We start from the raw sequence: 23903 nt of genomic DNA on the forward strand, positions 1-23903 counted from the left end.
TAATGGACAACAAGAAAGCTTAAAAATTTATAGGCCTACTTTACATATTTATATATGTGCATTGTACATAATTAATTGCCTAGATTAAAGTATAATGTCCGTGTTATTGTCTCAGATCGATTATGAAGCTTGAGCCTATATTGTGTAATGTACTAATTTATAATTTGTATTTTTTTTTGAAGATTGGAAAAGGAAATGTAGGTACAACAAGAGAATAGGCCGGGACACTTGAGCATCAAAACAAGTGACTATATTGTCTATAAGGCCATCATCTATGTATTTTGGTTTTTAGTCTTATATTAGTGATGTATTTATTTAGGGACAAGCTACTATAATATGCGACGTTTTTTTTTTTTTAATTTGTTTTTAACTGTGTTGATGTTTTCTTTTTATAAATTTGGTAATTAACTACGTACTCTTATTATTGTTGATTAATAATTGTTTTTTTTTTTTTAAATCTAGTTATATACAATATTTGTTTATTTTAATTGTATGTTATTAATTTAATTTATGATAAATTTAAATAACTATAATGTATATATGATGATGGTAATAATTTAATAAAAGGAAAAAAAAGCTTAAAAAAAAAAATTCCAGACGCTTTTTAATGTCTACATATTTTGCACATTTTCATATTTCAAGAGTTTCCCGCCATACCATAGGTTGACACGAATAAACGCAAGACAACAAAATGCGTCGCTAAATTTGATTATGTAGACATGTAAAAGCGTCGCTAAAAAACTACACGCATTTGGGATAATGCGCGAAATGCATAATTTTCGACACTTCGTATATTAGTCAGGACACAAAAAAGCGTCGAGATTCTTGACGCTTTTTTTGTGTCCCTCGAAATTCTCGACTCACGTATTTTCGACGCATTTTAGCAGTGTCGAGAAATATTTTTCCGACGCTTTTTAGCATCGAAAAATGGCCTAAAAAGCGTCCAAAAAACATGCCTTTTGTAGTAGTGGTAGAAGTAGCTTTTGTGAAAATAAGTAAACATTATTAGCCTTTGAAGATTGAAGGTACCTGGTAGAAATTTTCTTGAACACTTTTTGAATTTGATAACTATTTCACAACAGTCTTACTTAATTATATATATTTATAACTAATAACCAGTTAACATATGACAGTTATCAGCTACACATACAGTTAACAACTACTACCACAACTAACAGCAAGCTACCTTTACAACTAGATGCATTTTTTTTTTCCAATACGCCCTTAAAACAAAATTGAAATTGAAACCCCTATTAGCAATAGCATGGAACAGATTAATAGTAAATGTAAGTCCCATATTAGAAATTTATAATCAGCAAGTATGAGTAAAGCCATAGATAGATTCCACTACAAGAAAAGGCTCGATTTTCGATGAATTGGTTCTGACAAACACGAAAATCCGTCCAAAAAGCCAAAATTTTCAACAGATTTAATTCCCATTGAAAATTTCCGACCACTTCAAGAATTCTGTGGGAAAAAAAATACTCCCTTCGTTTTTAAATACTTTCTCCACTTTCTATTTTCGGCCGTTTTTAAATATTTGTTCCATTTCCTTATTTAGAAAGCTTTTACAACATTAAATTAATCTCTCTCGCCTAGTGGACCCTCTATGTCATATTTTATAATTTTCATATTCACTCTCCTCTAATTCTCTCCACTACTTTTGTTTTTTTACAATTTTTTTATTCTTCCACCTACCCAATTACTTCCATATTTTATTACTTTCTCCAATTTCTCCTAAAACTTCGCGCATTGAGAAATGGACACTACTAAAATTCGGCTAAATTGCGACCGTCTCCGACGGTCGCTGAAAATAGTTGCGACCGTCAACGGTTGTAACGTGGTGGTCGTTATTCATTTGGCCGCAAAACACATTATTACAACCGATTGACGGTCTCAAATTATTTGCGACCGTTTTTATTATTTTCAAATGACCGTTTCCAAACGGTCGCAAATATTGGAAGTCGCGTTTAATCAGCGTTTCCAAACGTCCGTTTTTATTATTGCGACTGGTTTAATCAGCGGTCGCAAAATTGGAATTAGCGACCGTCGTAAGCCATCGCTAAAATAAAAAAAAAACCAAAAAAAAATCACACCCTCCCCTGTACATCCAGCCTCACCAACCCACTGAAACCACCTTTACCCACACCAATGCCAACCTTAACCACCTTTACCCACCACCATTGCCCACCCTAACCACCTTTACCCACCACCACTGTCCACCTAACCACCTTTTGAAGGAGTTATGTCTTCGATAAGTGAAATTACTAGATTTATTAAGAATCACTATTATGGAGATAATAAGTTCGTTTGTTCTTTTGGGTCGTCATTATCTGTTGCGTCATTATCTGTTGCTAGACTATGATCAATGATCATTGAGCTAGTCAAATAGTCCAAAGCCCGCTAGAATGGATCATATAAGGTCACACAACAAGGGTATTGGGTTAAGCAAGTTAGAGGCCCATCAATAGACCTCATAAGCAAGTAACTAATCATGAATTTGATTGGGCTAGCATTGTTAGATTAGAGTTAGGATTTTGGGCTTGACATGAATTTTTATTTAGAGATGTGATCTATAAATAAGATCCATGTCTAGGGTTGAATTAATTAAGTCATAATCAACTTTTTCTGTTTTTAATTTTTAATTTTTAATTTTTTTCTTGATATTTTGTGTTGTTCAGATGTTTCCTTTGACTAATTTTTTTTTTATTTTAAAATTAATAAATTATGTAAGATGTTGTAGGTTTTGTCATAATGTCTAATTTTATTAAAATATTTGTTTTAAAAATATTTACTGGAATTTAATTAAAGATAATAACGATTAAAGTTATAGCTCGGCGAATGTTCAAACTAATGTTTAGCATTTAAAAAAACGGATAAAGTATAACATAGATAGTTAATTTATGTACAATACAAACCTTGTTTACAAATAATTTTGATCAACAAATTTTAATGATGAGATAGCATAGCACCTTGATCTCAATTTGATATAAAATAATGCAACACGTTTGACTTTTTGTGTAGTCTTGAGATCGGTCTTCATGCCTCAAACTCATTTCATGCCTCAAACTCATTTCATGCCTCAAAATCCTTACTAATTTTTTCCTTCCTAAAAAAAAATTTAATCAAAAGTTTATTCTAAACTATTTTCATGAGTCACACTTTGCGGGTTGTATAAATTGGAAAGATAAGTTCGATTATTAAAATTAAGATACATTTATTTGTTACCGAGTATTTTTTTAGGGGTAAGGGGTGGACCCCACCTTGATTTAATATCAAGGGAGTATTACCCAAGGGGAGGCAAGGGAGGATATGAGCATCAAACCGGGGTCACAGCCTTAGGAACCAAAGTCAAGCTCCGCTGAGCTATAGGCTTCTTGCTTATTTTTTTAAACAGAAATAATTTTCCATTTACCCAATTAAAATGGGTGGGTAGCAATCTCAAAGTATTGATAAAAATGTGTTTTTTAATTCATACTCCTTATGACCTACTTCGGGCTTGTTCGTTCTGATTTATTAAACTGAGCTGGATTGAACTTAATTTAACTGAATTGAATAGAGCTGAAACGAATATTTTATGAGAGAAGAAAATTGAGAATTGAGCTGAATTTAAGGTGAAGAGAACAGGTCCTTCGTATATTTTTAACTCCTTTGACTTTTTACGGTATTCAAGATGTATTTTAAACCGTATAAATTTTTGTTTTCATACGTGTAAAAATTATTTTAAAACAATTTTGATATTATATATTGATAAAAGTATAATTAAGTGAATCGAACAAAATAGACTTTATTCAGGGCCTGTTCTCATACAATTATTTTAAGTTCAGTTCAGTTAAGATCTAATAAGTTAAATTCTGTTCTGTTCAGTTAGTTCAGCTCTTAATTTCCTTCTCTTATAAAATATTCATTTCAGTTAATTTCAATTCAGTTCAGTTGAGTTCAGTCAATGAAAACAGACCTTCAGTATAACAAAAAGTTATGGTCAAAGTATTCAAAGTTGGAATCAAATATTAGCTATGCAGCAAAATATAAAAGGACAGAGGAAGTTCGTAAGTTTTTTTTAAATAGGAAAAAAAATTGTAATATTTTGGATGACTGACTGATCTGAACTCATCGGCTACACTAATGCGGGTTTCTTCGCCACCTTCACAATTCGGCCCTGCTGTTTACTTCATCGAAATAAATTGTTGCTTTGGTTGAAAATGAAATGACTTTGTCGGAATTGATCATGAAAAATAATTGAGGTTGGCAGAATAACGAGGAGAGGGATTGGTGAAGAACTTATTTTTGTTGTATATTTTGTACAAAAGAGGAAGGGGAAGAAGGGAAACAGAGAAGAGGAAGATCTTTTGAGTCCATGTATGAGTTTATATATATTTAATGATTGTCATGTCAGTTTCTTATACCTGTTATGGCACATTTTGTACAACTGTTGACCGACGTTACATTCAAGATCAAGATATACAAGACCATGTCAAGATAGTTAGTAGTGGTCCCTAAAGTCAAGGAGAAATAATAGGTCAACAAGAATAAGTACTCAAGGTTGTTACGATGTATGTACTCCCTAATGAAGTCCAAGTTCGTCGGAAGACCAAGTAAAGATGTCAACCGCCACCTCCTACTTTCAAGGAGTTCACCCCTATTATCCTCCAACCTTTCAAATGCCTTATAAATAGAGAAGCCTTACTCTCATTAAACCCACTCCAATCCCACGTATTAACCTCCCCAAAACTACACTATTACTCATATATATATCCATGTAGACATTCCACTAAGGAGATATAGCCAAGCCTCCCCATACTATTATTACATACGGCTCATACGAAATACCCCCATGAGCCTAGTCCATTGTCCACATGTGTATTCCACTACAAAATCCATACAACCTTAGTATAATTCATAGCTTAGCTTCTCCTATGCCATAGTAAAGTCCACTAAACATCTACTATATTTTATTCCCCCAAGAGCAACCATATAAACATATAACCCTAACACAAATGTGCTGCATACCTCCTTACCGTACTATGAAAGTCACTTGCTACGCCTACTTGTATTTATTTACATTATATTTCCTACATATTGAGTATGCAATGTAATTGTAATCATTGGCTTTATGCCCATATTATAGTGGATTGGTGGCCTCATTGCCACCCGCGGTTTTTACCCACCTTCATTGGGGTTTTCCGCGTCACCATATCATGTCTCCTTCCTCTCCCTTTATTTTTCAGTTATTTACATTCCGCATTCCATGCTCCTTATTTTAATTTAGTTGATCCGTAGCCCGTATCCCACATCAAATCCTACTTGACGAAATTTAGCATAAACAATTTGGCGCCCACCGTGGGGCTACAGCTAGATTGAAATATCAACCCAACAAAAGTTCCTTTCCAAACATATTCAAACACATTCCCATCATCAAGATATATCTAATCCCGTAAAGTGACTTTATAAGAACTATTGTTCGTGGTCTCGGCGACGAGAAGTGGTGATCGACGCAAACTTAACTCAATATGCTGCAACATAGGCGATTATCTTTGACGATCTCAAGACATTTGGTAATATTCTTTTTTGTGGTTTAATTTAACTAACTATTTTGTGTCTCTTTAAGCTATGACAGATTATATCGTCATCAAAAAGTAAATATCACACTTAAAGGGAAGGACGTCGTGGAAACCATTGCTTTAAGTCATGGGTCTCATGATGCCATAAAAATTCAGGGTTTGTCGTCATTCACAATATTATTTTTTGTTTAACTAACATTATTTTTAGGCTATGTTGTCGCTAAATAAAACAGTATTAAAGTTTTGACGGAAGTCAATTCCGACGACGACAATCAGTTCTGATGACAGCCAGTGTCGACGACGACATCAGTCAGCTCCGACGACGAAAGCCAGTTTCGACGACGACATCAGTCAGCTCCGACGACGAAAGCCAGTTTCGACGATGACACCAGTCAACTCCGACGACGACAGTCAGTTCCGACGACGACAGTCAGCTCCGACGACGACAGCCAATGTCGACGACGACGTCAATCAGTTTCGACGACACCAGTTAGTAACGTCGTCAGCAGCCTAATATCATTAGTCAGTGGCGACAACATTAAGACAAATGTAGCTTTAAACGACGATGCAAGTAAGCTTTTGCCTAAATGCAAAATTCAGATTTATTATAAAGACTATTCGATTCTAAAAATAATTTCATTGACTTTTATTTATAACTCATGACATTAGCTTATGTAGCACTTAGATTTTTATATTTTATCATGACTAATTTATGTCGTACCAAGCGTATTTTTAGATAAAGTAACGTTACAGGTGGAGATTTATAATGTTAATTGATTGTGACATCGGAGTATTGTCGTCGACAACAACAAGTTGACGGTAGCATTATATTTTGTGGCTAACTTCATTACATATTGTTTGCATTTTTTCATGAAGTTGCCACAAGGGGGCAAGATAATATGATCTGATTATCAATCTAATGCTTTGATTAAATTTTGTTATTTGATCCCTGATGCTTCGATACATCACGCTTTGGTTATTATGATTATTTTTCCTTAGTTTTTGACGCTTTGATCATTATACTTTTATTAATTGTCGATGCTTTGATAATGGTTCATTCTTATTGTAATTATGAATGTTTAACGCTTTATCGATTACATATGGTGGATAATGTTATTTGTTATTATTTCATGAATAATTAACAAACGAGTTGGTATATATGAGAATGCTCTTGTAGATAATTCACCAATCTAGAATGTGACATCGGGGGCTAAACCTGATTTAATCTTTCCGAGTGATCCAACATTGAGGGCTCGATTTAAATGACATCAATTCTTATCAAGGTAACTTTCTATTATTTAAAATGTATGTCGAATTCCATCAATCTTGTCACAAACCGTGGTAGTCACCGACACTATTGAGGTACACCAGATTATCGCTTTTAGTTTTTAAATTTATATTGTCATGATCATGCTCTTTAATTTGTTGCCTAGCTTAAAGTATTTATTTCTATTTCTATTGATCATCTTCATTAACGTATTATTACTTTGATTTTCTAATAAGCATTGTCATTGACATGATTCTACCGCCTTAAAGTTTTACTTGTTATGTCTATCATCTTTGTTGATGTAGTAATACACATAGTTAATTTATGTTTTCGTTATTTGGCTTACTTATTTTTATTAATTGATTATCAGTAATTCTTGTGATGAAACATGTGGTTACATCTTGGTTTATGAATCAACGTCATATGCAATATCTAAATCTTTTTACGCATCGTTTACAATTCATATTTTCAATTTATTTATGACTTAATGCAAAAATTCGACATTAGTGTTTAGAGTGATGACGAACAGGTTACTCGACGCCAAGATTAAGCATAACGATTTCAATATTATGTATGAAAACATCATACACCTCGACGCCATGAAGATGATGACGTAAATAAAGATCATGACGACATGTGTGAATAGGGAACTTCAATGTCATGGCGATGACAACCAAGGGTCACACCAGCAAGTTGTAGCGACATTGACAAAGGATCGGAACATATGATAATTATGATCAAGGGTCATGACGACACAAAAAATACAACGAACGACGGTGTCAAAGGAAAAAAGTTCATGACCAAAGCTCCAAACAACGGTTACTCACAAAGGCGTCAGTTACACTGACATCCCTAAAAGGGATAAGGAAAACTGCCGCTTAAAAGAACATCGTAGCAAACGAATCCCGGGAAAAATAGACCTTAGCGTCAGACGCCAAACGCCCGGTACCTGAACTACCAGTTTAATCCTTAGTGTTCAGCATCAGACGCCAAACGCCCGGTACCTGAACTACCAGTTTAATCCTCAGTGTTCAGCGTCAGACGCCAGGGCGCAAGGGGTATTGGCGCACAATGCAATGATGGCCATACAACGATAGTATAACTTTTTTAAAGTTATTCTTCAAAAGTACACCGAAAGGATTGGTCGTAACGATTGAGCATATTGACAAACGAAACACTGCAAAACGAGCAAGTCCTAAAGTACATACAGTGTCTTAAGTCTACAAAGTGTCATAAGCATGTAGAGTATTGTTAGTGTCGATAAAAAATCATTTTAGAAAAAAATTCTTTTATTTATTTGCATGTCTTCAATATTTTATCTATGAAACATTTATTTTTTGTTCTCTAATTTAAATTGTTTTTGTCATGCATCGGTAACATAGACACATAATGTCCAATGTCAGCAGCTCAGGAACTACCCTCCGATACAAAGTCATGCAATGATTATATTTGCTCACAAGTCTTTGTTCTCAACGATGTTACAAAAGTTATCACATACGACAAATATTTTGTACTTTAAAAAGTGCAAGACAAAGCGATCGAATGTTATCTCCGTACAAAGAAAACGTTTGAAATGTTAATAGCCTTGACGCCTAAATTTATTATGACGAAAGTGCCACTTGGTTGTGACACCAAGTGTGAACACTAAATACATTCAACACTTAGTGTCGGACATCGCAACAAAGTTTTCCGATTGGCTTTAACGCCATAAAATGAGTTAACACATTAAGAAATCCCTTATTGATTGCATTCAAATTACATATGCGGCCTCGTCGCCAGAAACCATGTTGAAAAGAGTTTTTGTCGCCTAAATGGGCCGATTTCGACACCATAGGTCATAACAAAGAGCTAACGTATCATCGTGGTTATTGCTATAATGACAACGATTCAATTGCTCTACCCTCGGATTGAGCGACCCTAAAGCAACATCACTATCATCAACAGGTTTAGTTTTATTTAATGTCTTTCATATTAATGAATTATTATATTATCCTCTAACGACATGTTGATGCAGGATCAAAAGTAAGTATATTTATTGTCTTTCTATAATTATTATTCATATTTAAAGTAATTCTATCATCTAATTGTCTAAGTACTTAATCTATGTTACAACATTAGAGATTTGGCTTTATCGCCAGTGTACATAGACATCGTCTCTTTCTTCAATGGTCTTAGCACCCGAATCACCTATTTTGGCCTTGTAGCCAGTTCGTTATTTGTTGACAATCTCCGACTAACGTCGTGACCATTATCACAACCAACGTTCAACATCGACAAAGTCCTTCCGACGTCGTCGACATCAAATTATGTCCGTCGACGATCAGCTTTCGTCCGTCACCGATATTAGCCTCCGTCCGTCGACGACATCGGCTTCCGTCCGTCGACGACATCGGCTTCTGTCCGTTGGCGACCGCCTTCCGTCCGTCGACGACCTCCTTTTGTCCGTCAACGAACATCTTTCATTCGTCGACGACATATGCTTCTGTCCGTCGACGACCATCTTTCGTCCGTCATTGGCGACACTTGCTTCCAAATAAAGTTGACACTAGCTTTCGACTCGACGAACAACGTCCAATAACATCATTGACATTGATATGGCAGCAACTTAAGCTTACATATGAACAAATTATGACCTCTAAAAAGACCAATGACGAAGGCATCAAGAGTCAAGACACAAAGGCAATGATACTAATATCGAAATGAAGACGGAGTCAAAATTAAAGTAAGTATAATTTTCCTAGTTTCGCCGTGCTCCAACTAAGAAAATGGGGGCTATTGTTATGGGACATTTTGTACAACTGTTGACCGACGTTGACATTCAAGACCAAGATATACAAGACCATGTCAAGATAGTTAGTAGTGGTCCCTAAAGTCAAGGAGAAATAATAGGTCAACAAGAATAAGTACTCAAGGTTGTTACGATGTATGTACTCCCTAATGAAGTCCAAGTTCGTCGGAAGACCAAGTAAAGATGTCAACCGCCACCTCCTACTTTCAAGGAGTTCACCCCTACTATCCTCCAACCTTTCAAATGCCTTATAAATAGAGAAGCCTTACTCTCATTAAACCCACTCCAATCCCACGTATTAACCTCCCCAAAACTACACTATTACTCATATATATATCCATGTAGACATTCCACTAAGGAGATATAGCCAAGCCTCCCCATACTATTATTACATATTGCTCATACGAAATACCCCCATGAGCCTAGTCCATTGTCCACATGTGTATTCCACTACAAAATCCATACAACCTTAATATAATTCATAGCTTAGCTTCTCCTATGCCATAGTAAAGTCCACTAACCATCTACTATATTTTATTCTCTCAAGAGCAACCATATAAACATATAACCATAACACAAATGTGTCGCATACCTCCTTACCGTACTATGAAAGTCACTTGCTACGCCTACTTGTATTTATTTACATTATATTTCCTACATATTGAGTATGCAATGTAATTGTAATCATTGGCTTTATGCCCATATTATAGTGGATTGGTGGCCTCATTGCCACTCGCGGTTTTTACCCACCTTCATTAGGGTTTTCCGCGTCACCATATCATGTCTCCTCCCTTTCCCTTTATTTTTCTGTTATTTACATTCCGCATTCCATGCTCCTTATTTTAATTTAGTTGATCCGTAGCCCGTATCCCACATCAAATCCTACTTGACGAAAGTTAGCATAAACAATACCTATTACAAAACAACTCATATTTTACAAAAGTTTAATTTAACAAGATGGATGCAAAAAGTGGACGAGACTTTTCCCCCTTTATTTTAAGGTGCAAAAACATAAAGTTATATAATGTTACATTATTATAGCTACACACTGGTAAAATGCAATTCACTCCATACAGCATAAATTTTTTGCTAGCAATACCATACCAATACAAACATAGTCATAATCAATTCGACTCTTACACTTTGAAAAAAAAAAAAAAAGGAAGAAAAACAAAGAATTTCTCTAATTGGGTAAAGGATTGGGTGAAGGAGAGAAAGGAATTCATTTTCTCCCTCTCCTTAATAAGCATAATCCCATTTAAAATTACAGAGATTTTAAGGAGAAATGGAGCTCCCCTTTCCTTTCCCTTCCCTTTGTCTTCTTTCTCCTTCATCCTCTTTCCTTCCCTGCCATCTAAACAAAGCTTTATAAAAATAAATACTCAAAAAAATCCAAAAAATTCACCATTACTAATTCAAGTTGTCTCTAATCCATTCTTCTCTCCAACGTTAATAAGCTTGTGTTAGGAATATAGGAAAATATATTATTGTGATATATTTTCCATATAGATCTTATGATATTATATTTAGGATAATAATATATTTTAGTGATATTTTAAGATAGGTTTATGCAAGTTTATATGATAGATATATTATTATCCTAAATATAATATCATAAGATCTATATGGAAAATATATTCCTAACAATATGACAAGTCAAGTGAAGGACTGAAAATACATAGCAGTTTAAAAAGTCAACGATAATCATCAAAAACTAATTAAAATGACAGAATAAACCGAGGAAATTGCTAAAAATAAAGGAGAACTAAATATTGAAAGAAAAAACAAAAATTAAATAAGGGTAACCCCAGTAGATCCATGTGGTTGGGATGCTGTTCTTAAAATCCTTTGAACTAAGTGATAATTCCATGGCGCTTAAAATTGAAAATTTTAAGGTACAGTCGCTTGTACCTAGCAAGGTACAGGCAAAAAACGCGAAAAGAACATATAGCAGTTTTTTAAAGAACATAAAGCTGTTTGTAAAGAACATATAATTGTTTTGTAAAGAACATCCAATTTTATGTTTTTTTTATACATCTAAAGAACATCCCTAATATTTATAAAGAACATGAAAATATTATGTAATGAACATGATTTATGTATATTCACCATAATTTTTTTAAAAAAAATCAAAGAACATTTCACAATAAGTAATTAACATTATATTACAAATAAAAGTACATTACACTGACAATTAAAGAACATGAACATATGTTCTTCTCACTCTTTTTTAATATAAATATGTTCTTTTTACTTTAGATATGTGTTCATTACTTTTTAATAGTATGTTCTTTTCATTACAACAGTATGTTCTTTACATGTGTGTAATATGTTCTTTTCGCGAAACGGCTGTACGATGCAAGGTACCAACTCCTGTAGGAACCACACATTGCTTAAAATAGCTATGCAAGCAGCGATTCCTAGCGCTTAAAATAGCTATGCAACCAGCGATTTCTATTGGTGTTTAGAAAGCCATAAGGATGGATGAGGAGAAAATTTGATCTCATGATCCCCTGTAACCGAGAGGGAAGCTCTAATCACTTGATCTGAGCTATCCCTCACTCTCTAGGCACGAGGAGGTGGAGTTAAATGGGTTGTTCTTTTGTTATTTCAATCTACAACATCCACCATCTGATTACAGTGGATTCGATAGATCTAGAGATTTTTTTTTGTTTGTGAAGAGGTACGATTGTGTTTCTGGGCTGTGCTTGATGTAAAATCCAACGTTTAAAGCAGGGTGTACCATGTTCATGATATACCCTGGTGTATTATGTAAATTTCAGCTTGGGAGGGCTTTTAATATGTACTTTGCTCAGTTTACGATTATTATTAAAATACTTGTATAGCTGTACGCCCAAAATTTTCGTCATCCCTGATACATACACGGAAGTCCCGCGTCTCCACCTCATCAATAAACTTTATTAAATAAATACTGAACACAGTGTTTTGAAAAACCAAATTTGGTAGCCTAAACTTGGCAAACCAAACGTTATATATGTATATATATATATATATATATATATATATATATATATATATATATATATATATATATATATATATATATATATATATATATATATATATGTTACAAACTTTTTTTTTAAAAAAACCCACTTAAATCATATTGATTATCATTATCATTTCGAAAAACAAAAGACATACCTTGTACTTCTACATTCTACAACATGAATATCTGTGTAAAAATATCAATCCCCGCAAATTTCTCTGTTCACTTAGCCACCACTCTCTTCATAGTTGCTGCCCTTTTTACTCCTGTCATACGTCAAACTGTTCTCTTTTCTACTAAAATCTTCTACATTCACTTGCTATTCAACTTTATTATTATTATTACCATCTTACTACTCAAAATATGCAACAGCGGCCTGCATTGCGACGACAAGCATGGAAGTAGTACATCGTCGATTTCCGTCAATGGTGGCTGTTTTGGCGCAGTTGATGATTCTGATAATGAGTTTGAGCGCAGTATTAGTATCGGAATCTACGAGGAAGATAGCGAAGGATATCATGCAGTTGATTTTGATGGTGACGACGACGATGAAAATGGGAGCTATTGTGAGATAGGATGGAACGAGGATGAGGATGAAGAGGAAGAGAAAGAGGAAGAGTACGATTCTGGCTTAGAATGGACGGCTGAAGAGTTCATTGCCAAGGTTATTAATGGATGGAGGGAAGAATGGATCAGAGACAACTTGAATTTCTAATGGCGCATTTTGTAGGATTTTATGTTTTTACGGGAGTAGTCTGTAATACAAGCAAAAAAAAATTTTGTAAATCGCATATACCGATGTATACCACTGATTGAGGCATGAATGTTGTAAAAATCTTGCTGCATCTTTTTATTATTATATGTTTATATATTTTTTTAATGTTATAGAGGTGCCAATGTGCCACTGCATCATCAAAATTTGTATATGTGTAATATTTTGACTAGCATACAAGTCAATTCATAATCTTAACCATTAATATTTACTTCTTTCATTTCGTAATAATTGCATTACTAGCTTTTGCACAAAATTTTAGAAAAATTATAGGGTGAGGACCCAAAGGTTAATTCCATGATATAAAGTATAGTTAGTGTGGAGATAGAAAAAAATAATAAAAAAAGGTGTATGTGGGATTGGTAAGAGGGCGAAATAATAAAATAGTACGGGGTACTTAATAAGAAAGTATTGCAATTATTATGAAACATGCGTTAAAAAAAAAGTATTGCGATTATTATAAAATAGATGGAGTATAATGTCTACAGGGGTGAGCAAAAAATTCAGATACACGATCGTTCTACTGTTATTATTCCTAATAATGCTAAAACTTTATGGGATGATTTGCGTGATCGTTATTCTCTTGGTAACGATCCTCGTATTTTTTAATTGAAACATGATATTGCTGATTGTAAGCAAAGGGGTCGTTCTGTTGCAGTTTATTATGGTGAATTGAATAAATTACATAATTTGTTGTCTAGCTATGTGAAATTTCCTGCTTGTACTTGTTCCTCTGTAAAAGAATACGCTAAGTTGCATGAGAATGAGTTGTTGGATCTGTTTTGTCTTGATTTGGAACCTAAGAAGTTTGGTTCTGTTGTTTCTACATTGTTAATGAGTGATCATTTGCCTTCTATGAATGTTGCTTATGCCAAAGATGTTGCTGAGGAGCGTAAGAAAATTGTGTTTGAGGCACATGATACCTCTTCTTCTGCGACTGTTGGTTTTAATGAAACAGATACGGCTGTCGGTCGGACTTCCAAACGGATAGAGTGCACTTATTGTAAGAAGTCTGGTCATGATGAGGACCATTGTTATGAGCTTCATGGCTTCCCCGGTGGGGGCGTGGAGGTCGATGTGGACGTGGTGGTCGTGGAGGTCGGGGTGGTCGGTTGTCTGGTAAAGGCAACAGTGAGTTTGCTGGTGCTGCTGGTAGCTCTCGTGGTAATAATGATTCGGTCTTTGATTTTGATCGTGGGAGTGTTCCTACAATTTCTGATGCTCAATGGAAGGAACCCATGTCTGCTGTAAAGGGTGCCAAGTCTGGTTCTTCGTTAGATGGCAATAAACTTGGTAAGTATAATTCCACTTATTGGCTTATTGACACTGGCGCTTCAAATCATATGTCTAGTAATATTGATCTTTTCACTAATTTTCATGACATCTCTTCACTTGTTGGTTTGCCTAATGGGAAGAGCACGACAGCAACGAAGGAAGGAAGAGTTATTTTGTCCATTAATTTAACTTTTGATAATGTTTTATATGTTCCTGCTCTTAAATGCAACTTGTTATCTGTGTCTCAATTGTTAGAAAAACAATTATATTTTATTATGTTTACTGACAAGCTATGCATTATTCAGGACCGCAGTTGAGGAACCTGATTAGAGCGGGGGTCCAATGTGATGGAGCCTATATTTTTCGTCCGGTTTGTGCTCAGAGTATGTAGGCGAACAAAGTATTTATTTTAGATGCAAGTTTGTTATGGCATAGACGCCTCGGGCATCCATCAATGCAAGTTGTGATCTCTCTTGCGGGAGTTTCTAGTAGTCGTAGTACTCATAGTAGTGACTCTATTTGTTCTTTTGATTGTTCTATTTGTTTTATGGGGAAGCAACCCCGATACTCTTTTTCGTTAAGTATGAATAAAGCGTCTGGAATTTTTGATTTAGTTTATTGTGATATTTGGGGTCCGAATAAGATTGTTTCTAGTTGTGATACTCGTTATTTCCTTACCATTGTTGATGATATTTCACGTGCTACATGGGTGTGTTTTTAATGGTTGGTAAATATCAGGCTTCTCAGTTGGTTCGTGAGTTCTGTGCTCTTGCTAAGACTCGATTTGGCAATAAAGTGAAGGTGGTTCGTAGTGATAACGGCTAAGAATTTTTAAGTTTGGGGTTGTTCTTTGCTCAGAAGGGCATTCTGCATCAAACATCGTGTGTTGACACGACTCAACAAAATGGTAGAGTTGAGAGTAAACATCGTTACATTTTAAATATAGCCCGTGCTCTTAAATTTCAGGCAAAGTTGCCAAAGTATTTTTGGGGTGAGTGTGTTATGACTGCGGTGCATCTCATTAATTGCACACCTACTCCGGGTTTGAAAGGTAAAATCCCTCATGAGCTTTTATTTGGTCAGTTACCTTCATATGATAGTTTGCGGGTCTTTGGTTGTCTTGCTTATGCTGCAAATCGTCCTCAATTTAAGGACAAGTTTGATTCTCGGAGTCGGAGGTGTATTTTAGTTGGTTATCCTCATGGAAAGAAAGGTTGGCGTCTTTATGATTCTCAGAGTCGGTTTGGTTATATTTATGTTAAGTTTATTTTGTTAGGAGTTTTAGGCTAATTAGGCTTCTTATTGTATGGGTATATATATGTGATTATTATTAATGCAAAGGCTAAGCCGTTTTCTTGACATTATTATTGAGTTTAACACATAATAAGAATAATACATTTTAAATTTAAACTTTTTTTTTATGTAATTTTTTTTTTAATATGAGTATATATTTTCACGTACTATTGTGACATAAGTTTTTTTTTTTAAATTTGTCCATTATACTTGATTTATAAAATGAGGCGTTATTTTTATTAATTATTAAAGATAAATACATATTTATGCTCATTTTCCAAATTAAATAAACAAATTATTTCAAACTCTTCTTTTTATTCTCCATTATCCCAACATACGGACCAAAACAGTTAAAATTAAGCTTTTATATCATCCCAACAGTAAAATAATTTCAAACTTCAACGCTATAGACACCCATTTGTGTCACCCCAAAACCAAACCCAGTGATGAGTACCTTTCACGTCGAATCATAATCGAAAGAAACGAAAGTGTGAAAGGTCTAGTGTTACGGAAAGTTTTTATTTCTTTTCTCTTCTCTCTGTTTTTGAAAACTTTATTTTAAGAAAATAGCCAATCCAGTTTGGTTGGTCCATGATATGGGTCCAATAGTAGTGTAGTTGGATGGGGCTTGCAAAGACCTTTCCAACGATATATTATAAGCCCAATTCCGATTAATATTGAGGAAATTATGGTCAATTTACTAAACTGGGCCCGGTTTGAGCTTTATGTACGGCCCAATGATCTAGGGGAGGGCCTAATATGATTTATCATTCCTAATGCAATTAGGAATGGTTTTAGTCTTCTAGAATCTTCTAGAAGGTTCTTTTCATTCCTAATTCAATTAGCATTGATAAGTTGACTTTGTTGACTTTTCAGAGTTTTAATCAAAATCAAATAGCATTTTCGAAGAAATTATATTATTTTATCTTCTAGTACGGGAAATTTATCATATTTTCGAAAACGCGTTGAAATCCAGTTTGACGTCCAACCCCAGGCCTTGGCGCCTGGAACCAGGCTTGGCGCCAGACGCTAGCCATTGGCGCCTGGCGCTAGCCACTGGTGCCTGGCGCTAGCTAGCCAGGGTTGGCGCCAACCTTGTTTTGCGTGCGTTAGACTCTGTTTTGTTAAATTATCTTTTTTGGCTGATTTTCTCTATAAATAACGTATTAAAACTCCGTTTTCATTCACCAATTCATCATCTACATTCCCCTACAACCAACTCTCATCAAGATTTTCTTGATTATTCTCTCTCTTTTCTAAACTTTGTTTTCACATACAAAATTCCGCATTCGCAAGATCTAGAAACACCTAGCCATATTCGAAGTTGCCTTCGCCCTAGACGTGAAAGGTTTTAATTTCTGAGGGTTTGGTCCCAAATCTCTATTTCAATTATTTAATTTAATTGCTTTGATTATTATTTTCCTTGAAGTTACTAACATGTGTATTTTGTTATTAGAAAGAGGTACGAGGCATCAAAGTAAGTACTTTAATTGATTAATTGATTTATGATGTAGAAATCATGCTTATATTATTATGATGTTCCTAGTATCATGTCTAGGGTATTCAAATATATTAAATATGATTGTTATGATGCTTCCTATGTTCTTCCTAATATTTATGATTGTTAGTATCATGTTAGGGTTAAAGATTTGATTTTTATTGCTTAGTGACATGCTAGGGTTTGTTATTAATCTTGTTAGTATCATGCCTAGGATCTTGCTATGTTCATTATGCTTTAATATTATCATGATTATGATTATAATTGTTATAATTTATTATTTTGATGATGATTAATTTATGATTACTATTATTATGATTATTATTGTTGCTTGATATTTTTTTATTATTGCTTGATCACGCTTTTTATGCATGTTTAAAGGGAATTGGTACTTGTAATCACGCTTAATAAGATACTTAATAATCTTGTTAGATTTAATTGTGATTATAATTCAAGTGATCACCAATAATAGGTTTGTTTGTGCATTAATATTCAACCAACATAGATAAACAGGTTTTGGGTAATCCTATTGATTGTATGTTAGTCAGAAAGCGCACATGAATACGATCAGAATAAAGTAGAGGCTTATTATTAGGGCAGGTTCAATCTCTTTTAGATTGGATTTGTACCTTCATCCCCGAACCCTTATTTGGTTCTAGACCTTATGGAGTTGACGATCTCTTGGATCGTTAAGGGGTGTAACCTTCACCTCGTGAACGGTTTACAAGTTCCTAAAAAACTTGTTGGCGACTCTTTTGCTCTATCTTCTTCCCTTTTGGACGCCACCGTACTTTAGTGTATAATCACAGTGGGGTTCAAGCTAGTGGGATTTTAAAGGCTTGAAATTATTCCCTACAAACGCAAATAATGTATATCACTTTACAAATAAAAGTTATTTTTACTCATTTAAATAGAATTGAGTAAACTATAATTTTTAATTGCTAAATCTTAATTTTGTACTGATCAAATTTTATTACCAGTTGTACTTGAGGTGTCCGTAACATCATCCACTCTCTTATATGTTTGAAATCCACATCGTCAAAGTCGCACGGTACCTCCACCCTGTCAAAAATCGGTAACCCCACATCGTCAAAGTTGGTTATTACTTTACTCAAAAAATTTTGTACACATCCGGTTTACACTAATATTAGTGTACATCGAGCAGTATAAGAGTAACTTTTAGCTAATTTTAGGGTAACTTTTTGTCTTTTTTTGGGTAATTTTAAACATAATACAATTTTTATATAAATCAATAACAAGAAAAGTTTTATAAAGGTAATTTAATTACATTCAATCACTAACAATTGATTTTTAGTCATTTTAAATGTGATTCTTTACTAATAAAGCGTAGATAATTTTTATTTGAATTGGGTTACTTTAACGCATATTGGGGTAACTTTTATTCATTTCAGGGGTAACTTTTAATCACTTTAGGTTATCTTTATAATGGATGTACAATAATAAATGTACACCCGATTTTTTTAAAAGTTTGTGTACTTTATTAGCTACTCGATAAAAAAAGGAAAAAAAAAAACCGGTTATTAGCTAAGTTGTTTTAAACCAAAAGTAGAACTTCAAGATAACCAATTTTACTATCCACGTGGCATCTATTCGTCTATCCATGTTGCATCCTACTTCCACGTGGCATCTATTAATATATCCACGTTGCATCCTACTTGTCCCCCACCCGGGCTTATTTTAAGAGGAAGTACTAAATGAGGTTTGATATGTATATGCAAGTGCATAACATGGCAAAATTGTAAATAAAGAGCAACTTTATTGTAACGATTTGTGGAAATGGAGGGAAAAGGTGAACGGAATAGTAAAAAATGTGTAACGGTGTGGGACCCATAGCTGATTAAAAAAACAATTCACCCTTCCCCACCAGTTGTACTTCCTGAGAGAGACCCACTGTAATTTTGAAAATAAGAAGCTTCTTCCTCCAAAAAGTTAAAGTTGAAAAGCTGACCAGCTTTTCTTCCATTGTTGAGCTCAAAAAAACCTTAAAAATGGAGTTTAAAAGATAAAGTAAAAGTTACAGTATTCTCAGTTGGAGTGTAATGGAGTATCTGGAAACAACTAAGGATATCGAGCGGTACAACCGCGGTGGTGAGTTAGGTCCGAGCATCCCAGAGGCCGTAGATGACGATTGCGGTGAAGTGGACTGCGCAGTGGCATTGGAGTTGCTTTTAAATCATGTGACTGTTTAATTGCTTAAATTTGGATATGTAATTCTGGGTTTTTTTGGGGGGGGGATTAGGGTTTGTAAATTTACAATTGTATGAAAAGTTGCATAATTGACTTCGTTGTGCTGCGCAATGGTATGAGAAATTTGCATAATATACATGTAACCTGATTGGTTGTATTGGTATGTCTTGTAATTGCTCAAAATTGCATCGTCCTCCCTGTAGTCAGTGCTCTCTGTTTGATGATCATGTTCTTTTTTGTTTTACTTATTCCGACTAGGTGTGTGAGTATATGGTTGTTGTTAAGTGCTGAAAAATTTTTAGACCTAATGTTTAATGCTGACCTTTGTGAGGTGAATGTATTATGTTATGGTGTACTAGGTAATTGTAGGGGGGAGTCCTTTAAGACTCCAACGAAAGGGAAGGGCAATGTCTCCATCAGTATTCAGATTGAGGAGGCTGGTGAAGTGGAGATGGATGTCGCTTTGCCACCTCCATCCATTGGAATGGTTTTTGAGTCCATGATAGAAGTGGATAAGTATTTCAGGGAATATGGGAAGCAGAATGGGTTTGGTGTTGTGCGTGCAAGCGGTGCAAATAATGGAAAAGGGGCAAAGAGTAATTGTAGGTGGACATGTGAAAGCTACGGAAGGCCTGGTCGAAAGAGGAAAAAGAGTGAAGTGGGTTTAGTCACAGATGCTCAAATCAATAAGGATGAAGAGTTGTGTCCTAAGCGAAAGTCAAAAAAATGTGAATACCCTGTGTTTGTATATGCACATGTGAATGGTGTAGGTCAGTGGGAGATAACAAAGGCAAAAATGGAACATGATGGGCATAGTCCAACCCCTAGTAAAGCGAAGAGTATAAGTAAATTTCGGAAGAAGTTTTTGGTGGAAAATCCCCATATTGTGAAGCAGCTATTTCAAGAAAGAAGGGCAGGGGTGCCAGTTTCTACTATTTACAGAAGTATGGCTCGGCACAAGAATGGGTTGGAGGGGATGCAGTTTGAGCAAAAAGACTTACATGATGAAGTGTCTAAGGAAAGGAAAAGGGTATTTGAAGAAGGGGATGCAAAAGCCATGTTTGCTTACTTTAAGAGAATGGTTGATGACAATTCAAATTTCTTTCACACATATCGAGTTGATGAAGAAGGAAGGCTTAAGGTTGTTATAAAAGGAACCACCCACAGATGGTGCATTTGGCACATCATTAACAAGTTTGGAAAGAAGTTAGGCAAGCATGTGAAGTACCAGGAGCTGAAGGAGGCGCTGAAGCATGCGATTTATGATAGTCTCGATTGTGAGGAATATGAAGAACGTTGGCGTGACGTTATCAAGAAATTCAAAGTTGAAGATGATGAATGGTTGGCAGGTAATTAAAATTTTTATGTACAGGTTTTTGTGAATGTAGACCATTTGCAAACTAAGCTTAGTTCATCTGTTAAAAATGTGTGTTGGAGACATATTTTTATTCTAGTTTAGTTTTGTGTTGGTGTTTTGTATTTTGAAATGTTGTCTTTGAGCAAAATGTTTGTGTTGGTGTTTTGTAATATGAAATGCTGATTTTGTCGTTTTTTATTTTTAATTTTTTGTGTCTGGTTTTAATGTAGTTTTAGTAATTATAATTGTTGTTTGTCAGGGTTGTATGAAGAACGAGCAATGTGGGTTCCAGCGTTTGTCAAGCATTTGTTTTGGGCTGGGATGAGGACCACACAGAGAGTGGAAAGCATTCACAGCTTCTTTGATGGATATCTAAGTAGACACACCCTGCTGCATGAATTTGTTGAGCGGTACGTAGAGGCTCTTGAGGTTAGAGCTACAACTGAAAAGAAAGCTGATGATAACAATGCGAGATATGTGAGGAAGGCTTACAGTGACTTCCCAGCTGAGCTTATATTCCAAAAGATCTATACCGGTGCAAAATTTAAAGAAGTCCAGCGAGAATGTAGTCGGTCCCTTTATGTTAGTCCAATTGAAAAAGGAGTTGTTTCTGAGAGTATCATTGAGCATGTGGTTGAGGATAGAGTTTGGTACAAGCCGAAAAACTGTACGAAGGAGAAACCTTCAAAGCGAAAGCAGAGATACAAGATAACCTTCTATTGTGTTTCTAAAGAAGCTAGTTGCGACTGCAAGCACTTTGAATGCCACGGTATTATCTGTCGTCACATCATCAAGGTTTACGAGCTGAATGATCACTATGAGATACCTGACAGATTCATTCTTAGGCGTTGGAGGAAAGATGTGATTAGGAAGCACACAAGGGTTAAGGTTGCTTACCATGACCCAAACAAGACTGACGAGGTTTGTAGGTATGATAAAATGATGGTCAAGTTTGTTTCACTTAGCACGAAGGCCTGTGTTTATAAAACCATAACTGATCTAGTGATGCAAAGCCTCCATTTATTAGAAATCCAAGTGGATGAAAAGTTGTCGATGATTAATGGTAGTAACGCACAAGGAGAAGGAAGAGGGGAGAAGGGAACTCCTGTTACCCCTTCCACACAGAGACAAGGTAGCTGCTCTGAGGTACCAAAGGATCCCCCAATGCCGAAGAGGCCTGCTCACAGAACAACTGCTGTGAGATTCCCTTCTTGTGTTGAGAAGTCTACAAAAGGGGGTAAGACAAACAACAAGAGAAATACAAAAAAATCCACACGGGTTGAAAATAATTCACAGTGTACACCTTCATATTCTCAGGTTATCTTCCGTTTAGTATTTTGAGGTTTGTTTTATGGTTGTTTGATAGTTTGTAATGGGTTTGTGTTTTATGGTGTGTTTTGTTTTGTCTATTGTAGATGGCTCCACCACACGGGTTTGTGTTTCCTTACAGTCCCCACTCTATAGGAGGCATCCAGATGGTGGATGCTGATGGATCAATAGGGTATTTCACTGGTGTGTCAGGTGCGAATACCCCCCATACTCCATCAGCCAACATGTCGGGGACTGATGGACAATCTGTTTACCATCATCACTACAGACCAGTCATTCCATGTACAGAGGCGGTGGCGACCCCTGGTACCCCTAAGTCTGCAACACCACCTGCTACCAGAAATTACAGACCCATTGCTCCTAAGCCTGTGTTCTTACCCATTGGTCCTTACCACCATCAACAGTATGTTCAGGCTTACCACCATCAGTATCTTCATCCAAACCAGCATCCTCATGAACTCCGTACTCGTCCTAACAGCACTAACCAACACGCTAATGGTACAGCCAATACCCAAGTAACGATGTCTGCACAGTAGTGAAATCGTAATGATGAAATGCAATACATGAAGAAAATGGTGTAATTATTTTGATCATGTGTAATAGAACTTTTATGGTAGCACCTGGGGTCTTTTTTTTTTTAGGATGACATTATGTATTTGTGATCCGTAGTACATTGACCCCCTTTTTTGCGAGGGTGTGTGTGTGCAAATTTATTTGTTTTTTTTATCTAAAAGATCAAACCCTCTAACTATATGAATAAAATCGGTTGTATGAACCCTCTAACATTTATTTGTTTTTTTTATCTAAAAGATCAAACCCTTTTTTGCGAGGGTGTGTGTGTGCACATTATGTTAATCGTGTATGTTTACATTCGAAAAAAGATAACAGTTGGAATGAATAAAATCGGTTGTACAGAAAATGCAAAGGGTTCAACTGGAACAGATAAGGGTACCACTTAGCATGGAATAAAATTATTAATAAACCTATGTGATGCTAAACATGCAAACGGTACCACTGAAATGGAGAAGGGTACCACTAGTATGGAATAAAATTTTGTTATACTAAACAAGCAAAGAGTACAACTGAAAAGGAGAAGGGTATCACTAGCATGGAAAAATATTCTTAATTAATATACCTATGTTCTGCTTTACATGCAGAGGGTACAACTGAAAAGGAAATTGGTACCACCTGAATATACACACGGTAAAGGGTTCAACTGAGATTGAGAAGGGTACTATTTGATTAAGTTTACTATTAATGTAAAAAACCTTTGTAAGTTATACTACCATGGTGAAGGGTTCAACTGAGATTGAGAAGGGTACCATTTGATGATGTTACTAATTATACTCACCTTACAAAGTGGATGTTAATAAATAACCTTTGGATTCCTTTAGATTAGTACTTGTACACTTAGTTATGGGGACTAATTGATTAGGAATATGTACCAAGAAAGGATTATAATAATTTTACACCTGAGAAATTGATACTCATCAAATATAGTGTTTGTATTTGCACTTGTTGTTTATACTAACATATATTGTACTT

The 23903-nt window shown here is 35.2% G+C and overlaps 1 long non-coding RNA gene across 2 annotated transcripts in view; it reads left to right on the forward strand.

Annotated features, from left to right (window-relative positions):
* The window catches only part of LOC145582819 (uncharacterized), a 30740-nt gene extending 30385 nt beyond the window's left edge, over window positions 1-355 (forward strand). For both annotated transcript variants that reach the window (XR_014099946.1, XR_014099944.1), the window contains exon 6: window positions 183-355. This is a non-coding gene — a long non-coding RNA (uncharacterized LOC145582819). The remainder of the gene's footprint in view (window positions 1-182) is intronic.
* Window positions 356-23903: the final 23548 nt, after the last annotated feature.

The sequence above is a fragment of the Chenopodium album genome, chromosome 2, assembly GCF_948465745.1.
Source record: "Chenopodium album chromosome 2, dcCheAlbu1.1, whole genome shotgun sequence".
NCBI classification, from domain to species: domain Eukaryota; kingdom Viridiplantae; phylum Streptophyta; class Magnoliopsida; order Caryophyllales; family Amaranthaceae; genus Chenopodium; species Chenopodium album.